Raw genomic sequence first — 16,560 nt, 5'->3', positions numbered from 1 at the left:
TGGATTATGGCCGTTTTTAGTGGAATATTTTCATCTGTGACTAGTTTTGAGCCTTCAAAAGTGAGTTGTGCTGTTTACGTTATTTGCTGTTTGTTGGACAAATGTGTTTACATTACCCGCTGTGGTAATCACATCTGAAAGTGGTATATACCGGCGGATTCATGAGAATCTAAGCTTTCCATGGGTGTATAATGTTTCTATCATCGAGTTTGCAGCTTCAGTCAATTTAGCAAAATACGTTTGCACATATGGGCCACTGAAGTTTAACGGGCAAACCCGTTAAACTTCAGCGGCCCGTATTTCATGCAGCTCCATTCATGAAAATGGTCAAAGTCAAAATAACCACAACTGCCTAAACCCACATCAAACTTTTCTATCTTTCACTCACCCATACATCATAACATGAAAGTACATACAGGACTAACCTGGCACAAAAACGATGATGAAGTCGGTTTCCATCCCACTCTCCGGACTTTATTTTCCCACAGTTTCCTTCTTTCACTATTACTGGGAAATCTAAACATGTGGAATCCCTTCTCCGATCGATTTGTGCACCCAAAGGCACAACAGCCCGTCATTTTTCAGGTATTTATGAAGCCAGAAATTACCTAGAATTACTCTCTGCGGTGTAAACAATGTTAACAGGAAAACCCGGCGTTCATGAATAGGAAACAAAATGGCGCCCATAGACACGTCACCAAAATTTTTTGGACCCGTCGAAACCATAGATATATGTCTATGGTCGAAATGATGTCCGAACACAGGTCCGAACCAATCCGAACAGTATACCGGATCACGTGATGTAAAGGGGGCGTGGGTATCTCTTCAGAATATCGGCCATGTTTTTCACCACATAAGACCCGGGAAAAGTGCAGAAAAGGTTTGGAAACTTGATTAAAACTCAGAAAAGTAACGCACTGTTTAAGCCGAATATAAAACGATGTGACAAAACAATATGAGATTCAATTTCCCTTGAAGCTAGCACGTTATTCAACTTGTATTTCTACTTTTCTTCTTAAGTAGCCGCTTTGCTAACGGAGTTCTGCCTGTAATAGCGTCACTGTACATACCAGCATAGTGTGGCGACGGTAGGAATATTGGTGATATGACAGAATCAGAAGACCAATAGTAACTTATTTATGTGTTTGTGTACCGTGTAAACTTTGCCGATTTCTCGGGAAAAGCCTTAAGATTTGATTGAATTGTGGCAAGTTTCATTTTTCGCTAGTATAACAGTAATTTATTGGCTCTGTGTGGCATTTTCTCCCCGCCGGTAATGGAGCCTGGTTATGTGTTTGAACATAGCAGACAGATGTATCCAGCTATATTAAACATGCATAATAAGTAGTATAATAATAATTTAACAATTAAAAGTTAAACTTATAATAATTAGTTTAATTTTTCATTCGTTTTACATCTGTCTGTGTACGAATAATAACAAAAAATATAAACAGCAATATTTATATAGCAGGTTTGAAAACATTTACAAAGTGCTTCACAACAACAATATAAACATACTTACATGCATAATATCTTCTCCTAGTCAGCAGATCTGTATTCAGGTGCTGGCTCCAGTGAGGCAGGAGAGTTTGAGACGGAGGCAGGGCGAGTCAAGAGAGGAGACACAGACGCAAGGAAAGGAGACACAGAGACAAGGAGAGAAGACACAAAGACAGGAGCATCAGTGGCAGGACAAGGAGTGCAATGATATAAGTGCAGTGAGTTTGTGGAGGCAGAAAAATTCTCTGAGCACCTGTCTGATCATCATACGGAGGAGGTCTGTGACACCTGTGGGGCCAAGGTGCAGGGTACTGTAGGTCTTTTGACCAGTACAGTACAAAAAATCAAGGCTTGCTGGTTTCATCCACCACTGGAGCCCATCTCCTCCTGAGCCTGGGTGGTACTACCGGCAGAGGATGTTCATCTGGGCACCAATGAGGATGTGGGGGATTCCGCTGAAATGCCCACAGTGTTCCCGGGAAAATGAACAGCTCAGACATCTAGAGAAAAGTCAGGGAGGTGATTGATGTGGATAGCTGCTATTACCTGGTGGGAGGGGACTATCCACGTTCCAGCAAGTGCTCTCAGCCTGTCTGTCCATGGAGCCAGGATATTCTCTCCCAGCTGGATGTGGCACACAGGAGCTTGTTCCCCGCTGTCCTCACGACACAGCTGGCTCTAGACAGAAAATGTGTGACTTTCCTTAAGTCGAGGACCAGCGGTAACAGTTCCTCCTACATCCAGTCAGTAATAGAGAAAGCGTACAGTGAGGAGTGGGCACGTCAGACCATCCGCTACCGCTCTGACTGTGAGCGCCATAAGAAGATGGCGACCTTTGTCCCCTCTGCAGCTGACAACATCCCTCCACCACCCTTCAGGCCCCTTCCACTTGCCCAGTGGTTTGAGACAGTCCACTTCAACGACATCCTCAGCCACGTGGATGAGATGAAGGGAGTAATAACTTCTACCTATGGGAGAATCCTTAAAATGGATTCAACAAAGAAGGTTAGGGTTTCTACTGTAAAAAACATATAAAATAGAACATGTATAATTAGAACAAAACAGGAAGTGGGTTTACTTCGTGGAGCAATATCTTTATTTTGCATTTTAAAGTCGTGTTTGTTTTGCAGATCACCAAGAAGCTGGCTGGTGGGATCGCTGACAGCGCAGCATGGATGACTAACATTGGCAATGAGTTTGGCCAGGTCTTGAACTCCGTTCTAACGACGGGTGAAGGTGCAGGGTTGGAGGAATTGTGCCAGGGCATCGTCACTTGTTTTAAGAATGCAAGCCAAGCTCAGCCTGAGGTCATCTATGTTGACCGGGACTGTTGCAGCCAGTCAGGTGATTGAAATTTGCTTCTTTTCTGCTTCTTTTAATATACGTGTGGAAAAATGTTACACACGTTTACACACACACACACTGTTAGAGCCATTTGTATTAAATGTGTTTATTTTTATTTTTGTTACACTCCAACCACTTGGGAGATTAGTGGTACTGGCAACTGGGCAGCGCCTGAGTTTACTTAATCAAGGTGTAACCACACACAGGTGTCATGGTTTGTGTAATTATCAATGGTTGTTTTTCTCAGGTGTGTCTCCAGTCCTTAAACTTTTTCGTCCGTGGACGTCTGGAGTGCGCTTGGATAGTTTCCATTTTATGCGCCGCTTTAATTGTGGTCTCACCACCGAACACCACCCTCTTTATGGCCTTTTTTGTGCAAAGGTCTCCTCTTGTGTTTTTGAATGGGACAAGGAGGATGTGCAACGCCTGAAAGAGGCCAAAAGAGCAGAGTGGAAGAGAAACCACAGCGGGCTTGTTCCCACTGAGGCACAACTCATGGCCACCATCAGACCAAGGGAACTGAAGAGGCACTGCAGGAGGAGGACGCGAGGAGTGGAAGAGATGCGCAGTATGATTTCAGGGCTCCTGGAGTCAGTGTGGGAGCTGACAGACACCACAGGGCTGCATCTGGTGAGCCACAAAAGCATGCGCCACATGTGGGAGGTACAGCAAAAGCACCTGGAGTGCCTGCAAGATCCTGCAGGAGTTGCGCTGTACACAAAGGTGTGGACACTCCAGAAGGGTGGGAAAGAACTGGACATTATCAGGTGTGATAGGGGATCCTCCTCCTTGGAGAGTTTTCACCGACACCAGTGTGCATTCATTCCAGGTACAGTCGCATCAAGTGTCTATGTTATGACAGAGAATGTGTCAAGACAATACGATTACCACTTCACGTATTCATATGTATTCACTTTACAATAGTGGTTGACTAAAGCATTTAGTTTGTTAGGCTGGCGCTGCAATGCAGTACACATGCAGATGTACATCCTGGAAGGAGCATCCAGGTGGAACATGGGTTGGGCTAAATAGGCAGTAGCTGTGGAGGCTGCCTCAACCCTCAGAACATTTGACGTACGATTGATGTCTCACCTCAACAACACGAGGATTAAAGATTTGCTAACAGAGTTCTGCCTGTAATAGCGTCACTGTACATACCAGCATAGTGTGGCGACGGTAGGAATATTGGACACAGTCCATGGCTGTGATCTGGTTCCAGAGTTCAACCCACCTGGGAAACCTACTGGTAAGAGAGACTGGTACAGTAGACTATTGCATCCCCTCAACCCAGGTGACTTGTGTCTTGGGTGCAAAGTTTGTGCTATACATATAGGAGATGTGTATATGTATGTCATCTGTTCATCTTTGTGTTTATACTGTTTACAGGGGAGCGGATTGCTGTCGAATATTTACTAGCCCAGACCAACAGAGGTGACCTGCTTGCTCCAGAACAGATGCCCGAAATCCCCTCTCAGGTGCTTGAGGAGGACGAGGACGAGCCAGATGAGCCTGACGCTGCTCTCCGCTTGTCAGCTGAGCTTGGGGCTGGTGGTCTCGATCCTCCTGAAGACCAGGTGTTGTTGGAGGGTGACACTGAACCTGGGGCCCTCGTCACAGAGGTTAGTAACACAAAGGTTAAGGCGATGGACTAGAAATCCATTGGGGTCTCCCCGCGCAGGTTCGAATCCTGCCGACAACGTGCCATTGTTTTCGTGTTGTCACCACAAATTTCACTGGTTTAGTTGCACAAAGCTGTAGTGTCAATGCAATTCAAATACAAGAACTGATGTCATACGAATATCCTGTTCCATCATATGTAAGTATTCATCTTCGATCGTGTTTAAAGTGTAACTGCATATACTCAACTACAGTTTGAAGCTAATATAACGCAGATCTTTCTACTTCACTGCATTTGTCTGTCAGCTATCATTCTATAGAGCTATTTTTTCTATAAATGATCAGTTCATAGGCTATGATGCCTGCTAGATTAAGGAGAGACATTACATCACTTTCATGCACCAGCCAATTTTGAGATTTTAGGATATTTTTTTTTCATTACATTTCCTTTCAGACTACAGGGAAAACATCCAAAATATACAGCTAGGTGTTTGTTCTACCACACTTTGTCTAACTGTGCTTGTGCATTTTAAATAGAATACATATCCTTACAGGCCATTTTCTCAAAATAAGTTTGGTCAGAAATCTCCCCCTCTTACACACACATAAACTTCCCAGTCCTATTCTATCTATGGCACATTCTAAAGGTTTTTCCAGGGGGGATTTGTTCAGATATAATTCATAGCCTCATTTACTGAGCATTTTAATCATTAAAATGTAGCAAAATGTGTTGTTGTTTTTTGCTTTGTTTGTTTGTTTGTTTGTTTGGTTTTTGATAGATTTTTTGGCTGTATACAGTATTTTCTGATTTATACAGTGATAGTGACACCTCATTTGCACATTTAATATCGATTGATGATATCTGTTCGTTCAGAGTTGTCCTCATCAGTAGTCCTCCCTTTTAAAGAAATAAATAGTCACTTGGCCTCCATCAGCAGTGCAGAAATCTGGCTTACCATCCAACAATGCAAGAAAAGCAGAGAGGGCAGTACTCCGCCAAGGCTGCTCAGTCGTATCATTTCCGATGGATGAAATCTTTAATAAAAAATGACCTTGCGGTGAGCACTAGTGATGGGAATTCTGGCTCTTTTAAGAGAGCCGGTTCTTAAGGCTCAGTTGTCAGAGTTAGTTGAAACTAGGTGAATGAATGAGCAGACTCAATTAAATAAATGTCAGAGCTGTACAGACGATTATTCGGTTATTCCTGTTATTCTTCTCAATCAAGCTCACTTCAGGGTTTTCCCTCATTTGTTTCTGTTCTTATAAAAAATTTTTAGCATGTCTGCAGTCATTTGTATATGCAGTGTTTCAATAGTCAAAAGGTGAGAGCTAGTTTCTGCAGATTTCCAGTGAAATTTAAGTCGAACCAGCTGCTCTCTGACACTTAAGAACAAAAACATTTTTTTTTAATTAGTAAGTGATTGTTTCCATAATAAATAATTATGGAATTTGTAAAGACATGATTATAATGAACAAAAAAATATTTTTTAAACTTTTAATAAAAATGTATGCAAGATTTAGCCCATGGACTTCAAAAGTGCCAGAATTATATATTGACCCTTTTAATGTCATTTCTCACAAGGTATTTACAAAAATACACAGGAAACAAACTGCTGTTTCTCACTTTAGTGCCTGATAGTGCAACCATGTCATACAAAAAATTATTGCAATAAAAAAAAATTCTTACATTAATTTGAATTTGGTGAAAAGCACTATAAAAACAGAAATGATTAAAGGTCTCAAAATAAAAACTTTTTATGACAAAACTTACACAGAATAAGTCGATGTATTTTCTGTACCACCTATGATGCTCAAGATTTCATCCAGCAGCTACCAAGTGCTAGAAAAACATCAAAGTCGCATTATAATGAGGAACACTACGAACTGCACTCCAAACTATCTTGTGCTCAGGTTCACTCCTGGGTCATTCTGGCAGACTTCAAATGTTCCCAGCCATTTTTATTGGACCTGTAGGCATTAAGTGCAGGCATGTATTTGTCTGAAGGGCAGATGCAATTGTTTTTTAATAACTTCACATGCTTAATAACCAAACTTTGCCAAGTTTAACACAGAAAAGTCAGAAAATTATGCATGCAGACTGACAGTAATTACTGTGTGTAGGAATGCAAATGTTGCAATGAATCTGAAAAATCAACGTTGATAGGACCTCATTTTCCCTGTACTTGACCTCCTCAAGCCTGTTAGGAAGGGCCTTACGAGGACATCCCCAGTGGAGGATATCTAGTCCCACAGTGCATGTCTTCACCTTCATCTCCCTCCCCTGTTCCTCCCCCACGTTGAATAAGAAGAAGCCATACTCCCCTGCAGTTCAACCGCTGGGCACACCCTATTTGTGCTCGCATCTGTATGACTGCACAGCTCCCAGCAAGACCCAGTCACAGTAATCCTGTCAGTTTCCTGTCTTCTCCTGCTGGTTTCGGCTCAAATCCAGCGGGCTCGAGGCCAGGGAGGAGCAGGAAGGAAATTTCTGTGAATGTCTGAGTATCTGCTCCCATCTGAGACCTCGGAATGGGGTGAGTTGTATCGCCGATAACAACAAGGTCACCTCACAGTGATTCCGCTTCTTACTCACTTATTACATAAAAAGTTCACATTCTGCCTTCAGTGCTGGGTCGGACACAGATACTTTATTTAACACTGTGCTTTGTGAACTAGGATGTAATCTGACAGGCACAAAGTGAAGCATCTGTTTGTGTGGGATCATATTTAAACAGTCAAGTGCAGCTTAAGTGAGCAATATGCTGAATTTTACTGCGTCTTTAACCAACCGGGAATTGAAATGATTCCTTGGGATAGCTTGACACGACTGAGGGTTTTGTAAAGTGTGCTCGCTGAGGTTGCAGGAGGCTGGAGTCTAGCCGAGCTGACACTGGCGGTCCATCATAGGGGTAACACAAACAGACATGCACACTCGCGCTGCGTGAGTGTTCGGCTAGTTTAACATCACCAATCAACCTGTCACCTGTGGAAGGAAGCTGGAGCAGCCAAAGAAAACCCACACAGGCAAAACAGGTTTAAACCCAGAACCTTTCAGCTGTGAGAGGACAGTGCTAACCACTAACTATCACTCTGTCATCCCAAAACTTTAATTTGAGCCATCTGAAAGGTAGAACTTCAAGCTTAAAATAGCTGCAGACACAAGTGATACTGGTGCTGGATCTTCTTGAGAAAGATACCGCAGGGACTGAACATTTATTCTGCTTCTTTAAGACACTTGAGTCCCATCAAAAGAACTGTTTACTCCTTATAGTTGTAACACAGTGCATCATAGAGTGATTCAATCATTTCTGGGAGTCCATAAATTTACTTCAGTTTTGACGATTACTGGAGATATGGGATGAGGACCTCCAAACAGCAGACGTAAATGCCAAATGCTTTGCTTTTGGAATAGACAGGTGAAGATGTCCAATCAGTGAATCACAAGAAAAGATATTTACTTGGGGCATCTAGAATCATTACCCCTGGATTAATGAGCTAAAGCCTTAATTTCCTTTGAACAACTCACCATTTATTTTTCATAATCGGCTATTCTGTGATATTCAGGAGATGATAAATAATATGTTTCTTAGGTTTAGAGAAAAATGGTCTGTTGATATTTGGTATAAACCAAAATTACAGATTTATTGTCTTATAAAGGATACATACACTGTGGAATCTTGTGTGAAATATAATAGAAGCAAAACACAGAGATCACTGTGTGCACAGTTACCCTCAGGAACATGACCACTATCTTTAGAGACTGGGAGCTTTAATGCTACTCCATACAAGGACATACTTAGTTTGTTCAGTAATTTAGGTGAAGCTGAGAATGAGCTTCATTTTGTGTTCTACTGTCCTGTACGTATGGGAGGTACTTTTCAGGAAGATGTCCTCTGTTTATTTTGATTTGTTTTGGTTGGATGGCCATGAAAAACCTGAGTTATGTTTTAGAAGGGGAGCTTTTTTTCATGGCAGAAATTCTTTGCCAGGTCTGGGGTAGAAGGCAACATATTTTGTTTGAGAAGTGAGCAGCAGAATCATGTGTGTTTTGGACGTATTGCTGCATTGCTAGTATAGTGGTGTCTTGTAAACTCATGAGGTGTTGTCATGCTTGTGTGCATGACACGAAAATAAAGAAATTATTCAATCAAAGGCAGAATTTTCTTTCATTTGGTATCATTCTGTCCATGTCCACAAGCGTGTAAGGGTCCAGTGGGTTCCAAATGATGAAAATTTTAACGTCTTTTAAGTTCGCTACAGTTTACGATGATGCATCTGTGGATGATACTGAAAAATGTAAACACTCTGGACAAATAGCTGTTATTATACTGCTTTTTTGTCTGCTTCATTTCATACATGCGTAATAAGTCAGCATCTAAGTATTCCACACATGAACACCACTGTGAAACGTGCACACCACTACCCTTCTAGAGTAGCTGTACCAGCTTTGACGAGCACATGGAGGTCCAGAGCTCCAGAGGGGTCTGTGTGGAGTTGGCCTTTGGAGATGACAAAGTTTATGTCACGAGAACGCTAGTGAACCCTTGCGTTCTCGTGGACATGGTAAATTTAACACCGACCTAATAACAATAACTATACGTCAAAGGCCAGTGTTGTACTGTCCTCATTTGTGAGGGCATGCAGCTCAATATTTGTGTCTTTGTGGCAGTTCTGGAGACAAAATGCACATTCTGAGCAGTAGTGTTCGTATTAGTTACAGCACAACAAAGACTTTGAATCACCTGGTGGATTAGAAAAGTAGTATAATAACAACAACCATTTGTCTGTTGTGTCGGTAACTTTGTGAGACGGTATAATCAGCGCTTAATTACGTCTGAAGACTAACCTGTTGATCTAATCTACTTCCTCTTCATGTGGTTTTACCCTGAGCTGAGGTCGTCACAATGAAATAAAAAGTCACTGGACCAATGTTAATCCTTTGATGCAACTTAAAATTTGAAGGTAGTGTTGTTAAAGTCAGTAAACATCTCCTCATGGTTTGTGAGTGGTCTGTCCACACTGAAAAAATACTGTAAACATTTACTCTGTAAATGAAGAAAAGAATAAAGTTCAGACTAATTCACACACTACTCTAGCTGTGTATGTCTGTGCTTGTGGAAAGAACAGATCTATAAAACCGTGAACACCTTTCCAAAGGATAGGATGAATTCACAAAATTTGAAAAACATAACTCCCCCTAATTTTTAGTAGTAGATGGTGTGAGAGACAGCAGCAGCCTTTCCTATCCTCTTTGTTTCTGAGGGAAAATGTCCAGTTAGAAGCCGGTTTCAGCACCACCAGGCTCTGCTTGTGTGCTCACAGACAGACTGAGACATCCATCCTGGACTGCAGAAAGATAGCCCATCTAAACTAGTAACTTTTGCTTTTTAATCCATTTTGAATGCTGTTCATATGCTTGCATATTGTTATTTTGGTCAAATTTTATGTTGCAATGTTTGTTTTGCTTCAGTTATGAGAAAGAGAAATCTTCCTTCACACCATAGAGGGCTAAAACATTTCACTTCTGGTCAGCTTGCTCACTTGCTGCTATGGCAACAAATGTCCATTAATTTGGGGTTCAGGCTTTCAAAGGAGTGCTGAAATTAGGAATAAGTTTGTTGACTTCAAATACCACCAAATTTTCTCAGGAATGGTTCGCTCTACCTAGCCAGACCAAAGACCAAAAAAATGAAACCTCATTCCCAACCCAGGACCCACTGAGCCTAACAGACAGGCAGTCAGCACTGGATTTTGACACTTATCTTAGAAATGCATAACTCCTCATGTACCTCCTTACCATTTTAGACAACAGGTTTGAACATATCAATGTGTTTTCCAAAGTGATCACAAGCAGAAAATGCATATATCGCTTTAAAATTAAACCTCCACTGCTTGATTAATTACCATTGCTGTTGAGGTACCACTGGATGAATACGTAACAGCGAAGTCAAACCATTTCACTGGGAGGCACATGACTGTCTTTAAGGAATCCTCAATTTGGGAACCATCATGCTGAATGACTGGCCAGGAGAGACCTTACATTGATTTTGCAATCAACAAACTGCTCCTTGACTGCTTTTGCAAGGAAGAATTGGCCCATTGGTTTGAAAATTGATGGTGTTGTACACATGACAACATGCACACTCACACCAACAAACATCCACACATACAAAAGGCATTTCCTCACTGTCTGAGGACGTGTGTGTGTAGAGCTCAAAACCTCGAAAATCGGTCCATTAGCTCCAGAATTGATAGCATCACAGAAATCACACAGCACAGAGAGCACATACACACTCCTAACGTACAAGGCCACCTTTAAGTGAGCGTGTGTCTAACACATGCTGGTGTGTGAAAAAGGGTCATTTAAAGATCCATCGCCATCTGTTTTGGTCCCAGCATGCCATTTTCCCCTCTGTGGGGGCCTTTGATTTCACGGCAAAAGGGTGCCATTGCTTCCTTCCTTCCCACTGTGCAACCAGACATCCAGTCTGAACTGGTTATACAAATCAAACACTGCCGGGCATCCATCGTATCATCATAGGTATGACCACCTGTGTGGGACTGTTGTCGGTAATCACAAACATTAGGGGTCCCATTTAAACACTGATCAGGGAACCTGCTTGTTGTGTCTCTTGCAGACACAATGTAACAAGGTGAAACTAACTATGAAATATGAGGAAGCAGGTGGATGACATCCGAAAATACTGTCTGTCTTGTTCTTGTGTTTTTCACACGAGAATAAAAGACTGAAAATGTGACATGGGTCACTCGTAGTAGTGAGCCAACGGAGATTAACAGTACTCATTTTTTTATATGGATCCTCTTAGCCTCTTTGCTCATTATTTTACTTTTAGGGCGGCTAAATCCATTCTCATCAGTGGAAGAGAGAGCAATACCTTATTTCTAGTGAAAGATGCTGAACCTAAATGCCCGCTGATAGTCCAAACTGATAATATTCTGACGGTGCATGCACCTGGGAACAAATTATATGTCATTAAATGAACTGAAATTGTCTCTGTCAGACTTTGGAGGTCCTTGATGTTTTCCATTTACAGTGCCCAAATACAGTGGAAGAAAAATAATTCAAATCCTGGAATTTCTGCAGAAATTCTTTCTAATGATGATGATAGTAATCTGTGACATGGAGCTGCAGCAGTCAGTGGTGTGACTCACTGGATGCGGGCTGCGGGTACGAGCCTGACATTGACCTAGCAGTTCATGCAGCTTCCCCCGCCGCTTCTGCTGTCTACATTTTATTGTTTTCAAAATCACCTTCACTACAGGAAGCAACAACCTCCAAGCAGCAAACTACAATTCAGAAAATGTCACGTTTAGCTTAGGATTCAGTTCACTTGGCTTCACCCCATACGACTGTGAGTGTTTTAAGAAATATAAACAGCACCGAACACTTTATCTACCTAAAGCAGAATGGTGATGAGGTGTAGCCAGACCATTCTGAGCTGCAGAACCCTGTAGATGTTATATAAATGAAAGTGCATATGCATCTGCTGTACTTGTTCAAAGACCATATGGTAAGCACATGGGGATGCAGAAATCAAGAATTTCAATTGAGTGAGTTAGTAACAGATTGAGATATTCCTGTCAGATGTGGTAGAGACCATAAAATGAGCTCTCACACGAGAGAATATCACACTTTGCTAATGCTGCACCATTTTTTCCAAAAAAAAAGTGGATGATTGTGCTCTTGATCCTCACCTAAATTCCCTTAAATAAACTAACAGCTTTAAATGTGAGGACATATACTGTGCATTTAACATTTGTCACACATACAGCAGTTACATGAAGGCAACAGTTTCATAAAAGCAACTGTAAGTAAAACTGCAGACAGCACTCTTCAACATGAGTGTTTCCTCCTTGGCATTAGAGCGTAATGTCTGTGTCTGTGTGAGAAACCGTCATTAAAGTCCCCGTGAAGTCTGCCTCAAGGTGTTTCAGTTGCATTCTTGTTTCCACATCAAGCAGGCACTTAGACAAACATGTGGTCTGGAACAGCATAGATGAGCGCAGCCAACATGTTAATATCAGTTAGCTATGACTTGGACGGTAGCCTACGTGTGGAAGTGAAATAAAGAGACGGAAACTAGATTGAAACAAATCCTATGTGCAGGTGATTTGGTATGTGTGTGTGGGAAGCTGTATGTTAATATTAAACTATCCTCTGTGCATTTTTGAATTTGCAAATATTCTCACTTCAACTGGTTAGGTTGCATTTGGGAAAGGGAAAAGGAACATAAACTGCTTACTTCTATGTAAAGGGATTTTCAGTAATCCTCTTGTGCATGAGACTGCATGTCATAGTCAGAGAAACTTGTTCATCAACCATTCTTGGGGAATCAGTCATCCGCCCAGGTACTTTGCCAACAGCCGACGGTTAGAGCAATGCCACACCCCCTACTGAAGGTTTTGAAGTAGCTCCAGGTCGGTTTCACAGGATACAAAGCTCATTCAATTGATGCAACTTGCAGTGGCATGTTTGTTAAAAGAAGATGGAATATGATGATTGTTGTTTCTGCGGCAGCGGTTTCACCCACTTCTTGTTTTTTGAGATTTGTTGCAGTTGAAGATTTGAGTATGGAAGCTTTCGTGGGAACGTGGCACAATTACAAACTCAACCTCTGACTTTACCTTTAAATGAAAGGAGAAAATATGACAACTGACTGATTTTTAAAGGTCCAATTCAAGCAGAGTACTCGTTAAACTGTCAGAACTGGGAAATGTATTTGCACGTCTTAGCCTCCAGAGGGCAAATACATCGAGTCCTTCAAGCTAACTTGAAAAGCTTTTCATTCGCCAGCTCTTTTAAACACTTCCTTAGCAGCTGGTGTCCATTTCACAACTGCTTTTTGGTATGTTCTATCACATGCAACAGTAGGAAAGTTAGCAGCAAAAAAGGCTTTAACTGAATAGTGAATGTTGTTGGAATATAGGCAAGGGAAATACAACATTCCTTGACATAACACTTGGAAACTGTGAAGCATGTACCAGACCATCAAGAACAGTGGAGAAATTCAGGAAAGCAAAAGATAAGTTACAGGGAAAGGAGGAAAGGGGAAAGGGAAGAATGGAGAAAGAGGGGACAAGAGGAAAGGACAGTAAAGGAAAGGAGGGTGCACAGTTAGAGGAATGACAGGACGGGAGCGTCATTTTCTCCACTCTATCCCTAGGGGGAAAGTGGGAAAAGTCAGAGTTCAAGAGTTTGGAACAAGAGGTCACACTTTCATGTTGACAAAAGTGCACGTCTCCATGGGGAAGTGGTGACAGAGAGAACGGTCAGAAACACTGGGGAGTTGGAGGAGGAAGGAAATTTGTTTGGGCGAGTGTGTGTCTCGCACTTCCACTCTGCTCTGACAGCTTTGAAGCCTATTGAGCCGGTAATCTCAAGAAGAGGTGTTAGCCTTGGATGTTGACATTGGAGAATCTGTCGGGAGCACTTCTGACTACAGTGGTGGTGAGAGGACAGAGCTGCAACAGAAAAATTGCAAATAGTGTACAACAGAAGTGGGAGCACCCCCGTGCAATATCACTTAAATGTTAAATGATTCGATATGGCATGGGCTCTCAATAGTTCCAGTATTTCTGTGTGTAAATGCTTGAGAAAAACTGTATTGAAAGTAAAAGCCCTCAAAGTAGAAACTCAATGCAACAGGAGTGAATACACCTGCAATCACTGAAACTAAACTGAGAATACCTGGGATTTTCAGTGTAATTTACAAGAACACGGGTCTAAAATGAGCATGTCTACGTTATGGCTGTGGCAACTGAAAATCTTTACAATACCATAAATCTTCTGTGACCAATTGAAATCAGTGGACACACACATGCAGCAGTATTTGTGAGGTATAGAACAAGAACAAGCTCTGACCAGAGCTGCAGTAGCCGTCCTCCCAAAATGATACCACAGACAGTTCGCTACTTGCACAGAATAGTTCTAGGAAGGCGAGTGTTTCAGAGTCATCACAGGGGTTATCAGTGGAAATCAGTTTCTATGAGAGCTCAGACAGCACGACGAGTAGTGTACAATATCAGCCTCTATGGAGAGCATCTAAGAAAACAAACCCTGCTTGCTTGTAGCCTGCAAGGTATATTCTTTGGTCAGATGAGACCAAGATCAATTCATTTGCCTCAAATAGGGTTCAGCATGTCTTGCATGAACCCGGTCAGGAGTACCACAGTGAATGCATAGTCCTGACAGTGAAGCACAGAGGTCTGAGTGAGATGATATGGGATCACGTGAGTGCCAAAAGTGTCGAGGGTATGACCTTTATCTATGGCATCATGCTTGTACATATACCAAAATACTGGCAGACAAGATGACTCCCAGTTTGCAGCAATATGACAGAAGAGGAATATTTCAGCATAACAATTCAAAGCATGCTGCCAAAAACATCCAAGAGATTCTAAAGAAGAAAAACTGAAAACTATTACCTGGCCAGATAAGTCCACGAATCCAATTGGATGCCTTTGGGGATTCTTTAACCCTCATGTTGTCCTGTGGGTCAAAATTGACCTGTTTTAACGTTTGAAAATGTAGGAAAAAAAGATGTTTTCACATGTCCACATTTTCAACATTTTTGGGAAGTCTTTGAACATTTTTTTTTGGTGGAATTAAAGAAATGTTAAAAATGTTTCTTAAGAACATTAACAAAAAATCTGATTGATTCTGATTGATTTTTTTGTGAATTTCTTTAATGAAAATATTAGAAGTTTTACTGATACATATGTAATCACTTTAGATAGTTTTAGGATTTTTTTTTTAACCCTTTAAGCTTCAGTCAATTCCAGCCGTTTTCAGTACAAAAAATCGCTAATATTCTATTTTTAAATAAAAAAATTACGAAAAATACGGGGAATATTGGACGGGCATCACGAGGTGCATTTCCTTGAAAATGACCGATTCGGGGATTTTATACGACTTCAGGACATGTTTTGGACAAAACAGTTTACTGGCTTGTGTCGTCTGGATGTAAAAGGTTGGATTATGGCCGTTTTTTGTGGAATCTTTTTTTTGTGTGTAGTAATGAACCCGGAAATGTGAGTCGCGCTGTGTGCATTGAAGCCGTGTATAGAGAACGGATGGATGAATATTCGTTTTTGTCGGACAAATGTGTTTTTCTCACCCGCTGTAGTAATCGCATCTGAAAGTGGTTTATACCGGCGGATTCATGAGAATCTAAGCTTTCCATCGGCGTATAGTGTTTGTATAATCGTGTTTGCAGCCGTCGGACATTCTTGAAATTCCTATGCAAATTAGTAGGTGTACCGCCGGCGGTACACCTACGACGCACTGAAGCGTAAATTCTCTTTTTTTTTTAAATTATTTGCAAGAATTGTCTTGCCAAATTTCGGGGATTTTTTTAAATAAAACTTTTAAGGGAAACTTTTAAGGAATTATTGGATTTTTTTTCCTGAAAGTTTTGCAAATTTTCAGAAATTTAGGGAATTTTTTTGCTGAATTTTTGGATTTTCTTTCAGACAAGGAAACAATATTTTTTGGTGCCTGGAAATGAGGACAACAGGAGGGTTATGAGAAAAGTTATAACAAAATTTCAGAACATTTCGTCAGACAGTGTGCTACTGTTTGTATCCTACATACTGAGGAGGATTGAGGCTGTCATCAAAATAAATTTAGGTATATGAAGTAATAAATAAAAAATGTGTGTCTCAGTAATCAGCTTTGTTGCATTGAGTTCCTATTGTAGGGCCTATATTTTTATTAGAAGAAACTCTAAGCGGTTGATTTTACATAGGGGTGAATACTCTACTGTACAACTTAAAAATAATGCAATCAGTGAAAGATGGTACAGTATTGACTGATATCACTCTCATCTATCAGATATGTAGCAGGGAAACAGCTGAGGCAAACAGAACACTAGTGAGGATGCCTAGAAAGCTCTGCAATTAGCCAAGATCTCATGCATGTATGCTATATAAATGCTAAAGTGTTAAAAAAAAACTTCACTGCACCTGAGCAAGACATTGTTCACCACACAACCTCCTACATAAAACCTCATGGTGGAATTTTTACACATTGCTTTTTATGTGACTAATAAACCAGTGAGATACAATGTGCTGATGGAT

This window comes from Acanthochromis polyacanthus, chromosome 14 (assembly GCF_021347895.1).
Source record: "Acanthochromis polyacanthus isolate Apoly-LR-REF ecotype Palm Island chromosome 14, KAUST_Apoly_ChrSc, whole genome shotgun sequence".
Lineage (NCBI taxonomy): Eukaryota > Metazoa > Chordata > Actinopteri > Pomacentridae > Acanthochromis > Acanthochromis polyacanthus.
The sequence above is the reverse complement of the archived record's forward strand: the minus strand, read 5'-3'. Positions refer to the sequence as shown.